Consider the following 6,218-nt stretch of genomic DNA (forward strand, 5'->3'; position numbering starts at 1 on the left):
CCACTCTACCGATGGCCTCGTCCCTCCACACCTCTGTCTTGTGGACAATCCTGGCGTGGCCCAGCTGTCCTCAGGGAGGGAGGCGGGGGTTTGCCAGTCTGTTTTGTGTTAGCTCTGCTCAGGCTGTGTCGGGCAGGGTCGGGGTGGGGAGGCAGCCTGATATTTGTAGAATGCTGTTATGTTTTGAGCCCTGGGCAAGAGGTCCTACATGGACTTTCATTGTATCACCTTTGAGGCAGCATATCCATTTATAAATGGTGGCACTAAGGTTAAGTTCCTTTTCCAAGGTCAAAGCTCTGTAAGATGCAGAGGCCAGAGCTCCCGGGAGGGGGTAGATGCTAAACCCATGCTTTCCACGACTCACCACTTTTTTTTTTTTTTTTAAAGGTTTATTTATTTATTTGAAAGGCGGAGTTAGAGAGAAGTGGGAGGGTCTTCCATTTGCTGTTTCACTCCCCAGATGGCTGCAATGACCAGAACAGAGCCAGGCAGAAGCCAGGAGCCAGGAGCCAGGAGCTTCCTCCAGGTCTCCCTGGGTAGCAAGGCCTCAAACACTTGTGCCATCCTCCACTGCTTTCCCAGGGGCATTAGCAGGGAGCTGGATCAGAAGCAGAGCAGCTGGTGGGACTCAAACCAGCACCCATACCCATATGGGATGTCAGTGTTGCAAGCGGCAGCTTAACCCTCTGTGCCACAGTGCCCGGCCTCACTTTGTCCTTTTCTCTCCTAGTCGTTGCATTTTTCATACCCTCTCTATAAACCTGTAGAATGGGTTGGGGGCAAAAGGGTCCGGGGGCAAGGACATAGGTCAGAAGACGCAGGGGGCGGGGCGCGGAGCTGGGGCTCACAGTCTGGCCGCCCCAGCCCTGTGCTCCTCCTGCTTCTTGCACCCCTTGAGCTTCCTCTGCTTCCTCCCCCTGGCCCGGGGGCCTTGGCCTTCTTGCCCCACCCCCATGGCTCGCCCCTCGATGTGGCAGGGCTGTTCTCACAGAGTCCCCTGCCAACCACAGGGACAAAATTGACAAGCAAAGGGACGTTATATGCTCGTTTGAATGCTGCTCAAGAGCTCCCCGGCCCTGGAGGCTCCTGCAGGCGCCGGCTTGCACTTTGGAGAGCAGGGAGCCCAGTGGCACCCCGGCTGACCCGTCACTGTCACCATCACCGCGTGCTTGCCTGCGCTGTCCGTGTCCCTCCCGCCAGTGGCTCAAGGTCATCGGTGTGTTCTATTCTAGGACTGCAGCTCGCTAGCCTTCCCCCTGCCAGCTCTCCTGCCCAGATCCTCCCCTTCCTGCATGCTCTGGCTCTGATCCCGGCTGCCTTTCTTTGTCCCCGCCCCCAGGGCCTGCAGGAAAGGTGCGTGTTAGGCGCCCTGCTCACTGCATCCCACCAAACCTCCAACGTACCCCTTCCTCCTCTCCTTCCTCATGCAGCTTCCCTGGTCTCCAGGGGCCTGCAGCCCTGCAGCTGCTCCCAGCCTACTCAGCTCTGCCTCCAAAAGGTGGGTCTCTCCAACCAGGAGGAAACCGGGAAGGCGCACGCCTCCTTGCGTTGTGCCCCTCCAGGGCCCTACACCTCACTAGTTCCCTTTAGTTTGGGCAATCCTCTTGTAACTTGGCATCCCTCGGCCTTGGTCAAGTGTGCCACTCGAGAGAAAGGTGGTGGAGGCCTTGAGGTGGGGCCATTAAAGACGTGCTGAGGCTCGCCCCCTCCCTACAAGAATCTCAGTGTGGGGCTGGTGCTGTGGTGCAGTGGGTTAAGCTGCGGCCTGCAGCAGCCTGAAGCACCAGCATCCCACATGGGTGCCAGCTCAAGTCCCAGCGTCTCCTTTTCCAATCCAGCTCCCTGCTAATGTGTCTGGGAAAGCAGTAGAAGACGGCCCAAGTGCTTGGAGCCCTGCACCCATGCAGGAGACCTGGGAGAAGCTCCTGGCTTTGGCCTGGCCCAGTCCTGTTGCCCTCATCTGGGGAGTGAACCAGCAGATGGAAGATCTCTCTCTCTCTCTCCCCCTCTCTCTGTCTGTAACTCTGCCTTAAAAATAAATATATCTTAAAAAACAAAAACAACTCAGTGCTTCGATGACATCATCCTGGAGATGGGGAAATGGACATTTGTGGGGTACTTCTTATGTGTCAAGCTGTTTTTCTTTTATTAAATTTTTAAAAATTTATTTGAAAGTCAGAGTTACACAGAGAGAGGAGAGGCAGAGAGAGGTCTTCCAACCACTGGTTCATTCCCCAATTGGCTGCAATTGGCTGTGCTGAGCTGAAGCCAGGAGCTTCTTCCAGGTCTCCCACATGGGTGCAGGGGCCCAAGCACTTGGGCCATCTTCCACTGATTTCCTAGGCCACAGCAGAGAGCTGGATCAGAAGTGGAGCAGTCGGGACTCGAACTGGTGTCCATATGGGATGCCGGCACTGCAGGAGGCAGCTTTACCTGTTATACCACAGCACTGGCACCCACAACTCCATGTGCCCTTGGTGCTCAGGTCACAGATGAGGACCCTGGGGCTCAGAGGTGTTGAGTCATTTGCTCGGCTGATCGTTGCCAGTCGCTGCCCGCTGCGGCCTGCATCCTGCGCAGGTGCCTATTGGTGCACATGTTGAAGGTGGGCCCCTCACAGGCTGCGGCTCAGTGAGGTGGGTGGCGCTGTGCAGCCTGGTTCCTGGTAGGCGCGGTGTGGGGAAATCTGTAGACCCAGAAGGCAGAGCGCTCAGGTGGGAAGGTACCTGGCTCCACCCTGGGCCCGAGTGAGCCTTGCCCAAGGCCCAGCATCCTCACTGCCTAAGCGGGGCTGTGGACCAGGTGACCTCCATGACCCTGACTAAAGCTTCAGGGAGAGAAGCCTTTCCCGAGCACTGATTGCTTAAATGAAATGAACTCCATGAAGCTGCAAGCAGGCAGCCAGAGACACATGGAGTCCCCTAATCGGGGTCTTGGGCATATAAGTAGAGAAAAAGTGACTTAGGCTGGGAGCTAAGTCAGAGACCCTTCCAGCTGCTCGAGCCCAGTCTCCCTAATTCACAGAGGAGGCACTAAGCCCCCAAAGAGGGAGGTTCTCGTTCAAGGTCACAGAAGGGCAGTCACAGGGGGAGCACCTGCTAGTAAGAGGCCTGCTGGGAGGCCCGCAGATGGGAAGAAATCCCAGTTGCTAGGAGGCAACGCTTGCCGGACCAAGAAACGTGGGGACACAGCTATTTGTTTGGGGCCTGTTGCCAACTGGATGAGAAAGTGGCACAGGTTACAGGGAGGGCTGGGAGCAGGGTTGGGGGCTGGAGTCAGGCCCCTGCCCTTGGTTTGCCCCTGGCTAATCTGTTGCAACCAGTGCAAAACCAGTCCACCGAGAGGCAGAGCAAGCTGCATGCTTTTGGGGCTCACTCCACTTCGCTACAAGCCATTTTGAAGAGATCCTGCTCACCTGTGGCTTAGGGAAAATATCAGCATTTAAGATCTTATTCTTGGGGGTAGGGAGGGGTGGTGCCCTGCAGGTTAGACCACCACCTGCCGCTCCAGCCACCCGTATCAGAGCAGCAGTTTGAGTCCTGGCTGCTCTGCTTCCCATCGGCTCCCTGCTCATGTGCCTGGGGAAACAGCAGATGATGGCCCCCCATGTAGGAGACCTGGCTGGAGTTCAGGCTCCTGGCTTCAGCCTTGCTCCGCTCTGGCCATCTGCGGAGTGACCCAGAGGCTGAAAGAGCTGTCTCTCCGACTCTCCTGCTCCATCACTCTGCATTTCAAATACATAAATCCTTAAAAGAAAAAAAAAATCTATTTCACTGGGCTGCAGAAGCTCCCCAGGGAGAAATTCCAGGGTTTCTGTTGTCTTCAAACCATCTTTGACACCCTTGAGAACTGCCCAGAAATATGTCCCCACTCCTGTCCCCGTCTGTGCGGCGGGCCTGCCACAGGCCTCCAGCGATGGCAGGTGCCTCCGTGTGAGCCAGGATGGCCGAGCCAGGCCTGGGTTTTTCCGTGTCAGCAGCAGGGCCAGCAGGCAGCACCTCCACGTGAACACCCTTAGGCTCAGCGAGGGGAGACGTCAGCTTCCCCAGTTCTAGGATCAGCGGCAGCAAAGGAAAAGCTGAACAGTACTAAGGATTAAGAGATAAATCCCAAAGACACAATGTCCTTGAGTGTCCCAAGGGATTAAATCTTGAGTCTTGGAAAAACAAACAAACAAGAGCACTGCGGGGAGCAAAGCCTTGACCATACAGGCAGCTGCTGGCAGGGTTTACAGAAAACAGCCTTCCCCTTCTCAGCTGGCAGGGGGGGCCCTCTGACCCCTGCTGGAGACCTGTTTGCGCTCACAGCAAGTCTGCACAGAGCCGCAAGAGGCCTCCCACCAGCGGCTGAGAGGCCTCCCACCAGCCCAAGCGCTGGGCTCGCTTTCCCAGGTGTGCGAACACCGTCAGGAACCTCATCCTCACTCGGGTCCTCACTCCCTCTGCTGGAGTATTTAAAAGTGATGTCACATTGCACCCCTAAATGTGTTGCCCCTCCAAAATAAAGTATCTATAAACGAATGTGGCAAACAGTCGGATGTTGGGGAATGCAGTTGAAGAAAACTGTCCTATTTTAGCTTTCTTAGAGAACTGAGAAGTTTAAGAAGTGGGTAGAGTTCATTTTCTCTAGGACTTGGTTTACAACTGGTTGAAGCTATGAAATAGGAGGGTACTTCAAAAATTCAAAGCAAATAAGAAAACTGTGTGGGTTTCAAATGCTTTTGAATAAACTTTTTTTAAAAAAATGCAGATACCCCCTTTCTTAAGCAGAGAGGAAGAGAGACAAAAGTCTCCCCTGGCTCACTCCCCAGATGCCCACAACGGCTTCCAGAACACAGTCCAGACCTGCCAGGGCAGGCCAGGAGCCCAATCACTTGAGCCTTTACCACTGTGTCCCAGGGTCCACCTTGGTAAGAAGCTGCACCTGAGAGGGACCTCAGGGGCCCAGATCGTGTCATTTACCCTCCCGGAGCCTTGACTGCCACCTGCATCTAGCGGAGGCTGAAAACCGGCACTGAGCTCCACACACTTCTGTGCACCATAGGCTACTGCTGTGTCAGCTCCCTGCACTCACGCGGCACGTCCCATCAGCACACACACTCAGTACCCGGCACTCACGCAGCACGTCCCATCAGCACACACACAGTACCCGGCACTCACGCGGCATGTCCCATCAGCACACACACAGTACCCAGCACTCACGCGGCACGCCCCGTCAGCACACACACTCAGTACCCGGCACTCACGCGGCACGTCCCATCAGCACACACACAGTACCCGCACTCACGCGGCACGTCCCATCAGCACACACACTCAGTACCCAGCACTCACATGGCACGCCCCATCAGCACACACACTCAGTACCCGGCACTCACGCGGCACGTCCCATCAGCACACACTCAGTACCCAGCACTCACATGGCATGTCCCATCAGCACACACACTCAGTACCCAGCACTCACGCGGCACGCCCCGTCAGCACACACTCAGTACCCAGCACTCACATGGCATGTCCCATCAGCACACACACTCAGTACCCAGCACTCACGCGGCACGCCCCGTCAGCACACACTCAGTACCCGGCACTCACGCGGCACACACTCAGTACCCGGCACTCACGCGGCACGTCCCATCAGCACACACACTCAGTACCCGGCACTCACGCGGCACGTCCCATCAGCACACACACTCAGTACCCGGCACTCACGCGGCACGTCCCATCAGCACACACTCAGTACCCTGCACTCGTGGCACATCCCATCAGCACACGTTCTGTTCCCGGATTGGTTGTATTCTGCCCATCCTCTGAGTGGCTAGAGCTCTACTCACTTCCCAGAAAAGGGCCAATCAGAGAGTCACTCTCTGTATAAAAGAAACAGCAGTGGCCACTCCTCTCTCGGAGTTCCTCTCCTGACCGCTGCAGCTGGTTTCTTTGAATAGATTTTGCTTTGCTCACTGTCCCTGTCCACAAAGAAATTCTTCGACGTAAGACAAGAAACAAGGTAGTCTTTGTCGTCCTGCAACACAATCAGGAGCCAGAGCTGGCACTCGGACCCAGGTACTCGGATGTGGGGCACGAGTGTCCTAAACGGGCCTTTACCGCCAGGCCAAGCGCCCATCCCTAAACTTCTTTTAGTTCCATTTTTCCACAGGTTTTTTGAACTGCCCTCATTTGTGGCCATTAATATGCCAGGAGCCCTTCCTGGGTTTAAACCCCTCC

The sequence above is a fragment of the Lepus europaeus genome, chromosome 7 (genome assembly GCF_033115175.1).
Source record: "Lepus europaeus isolate LE1 chromosome 7, mLepTim1.pri, whole genome shotgun sequence".
Taxonomy (NCBI): Eukaryota; Metazoa; Chordata; class Mammalia; order Lagomorpha; family Leporidae; genus Lepus; species Lepus europaeus.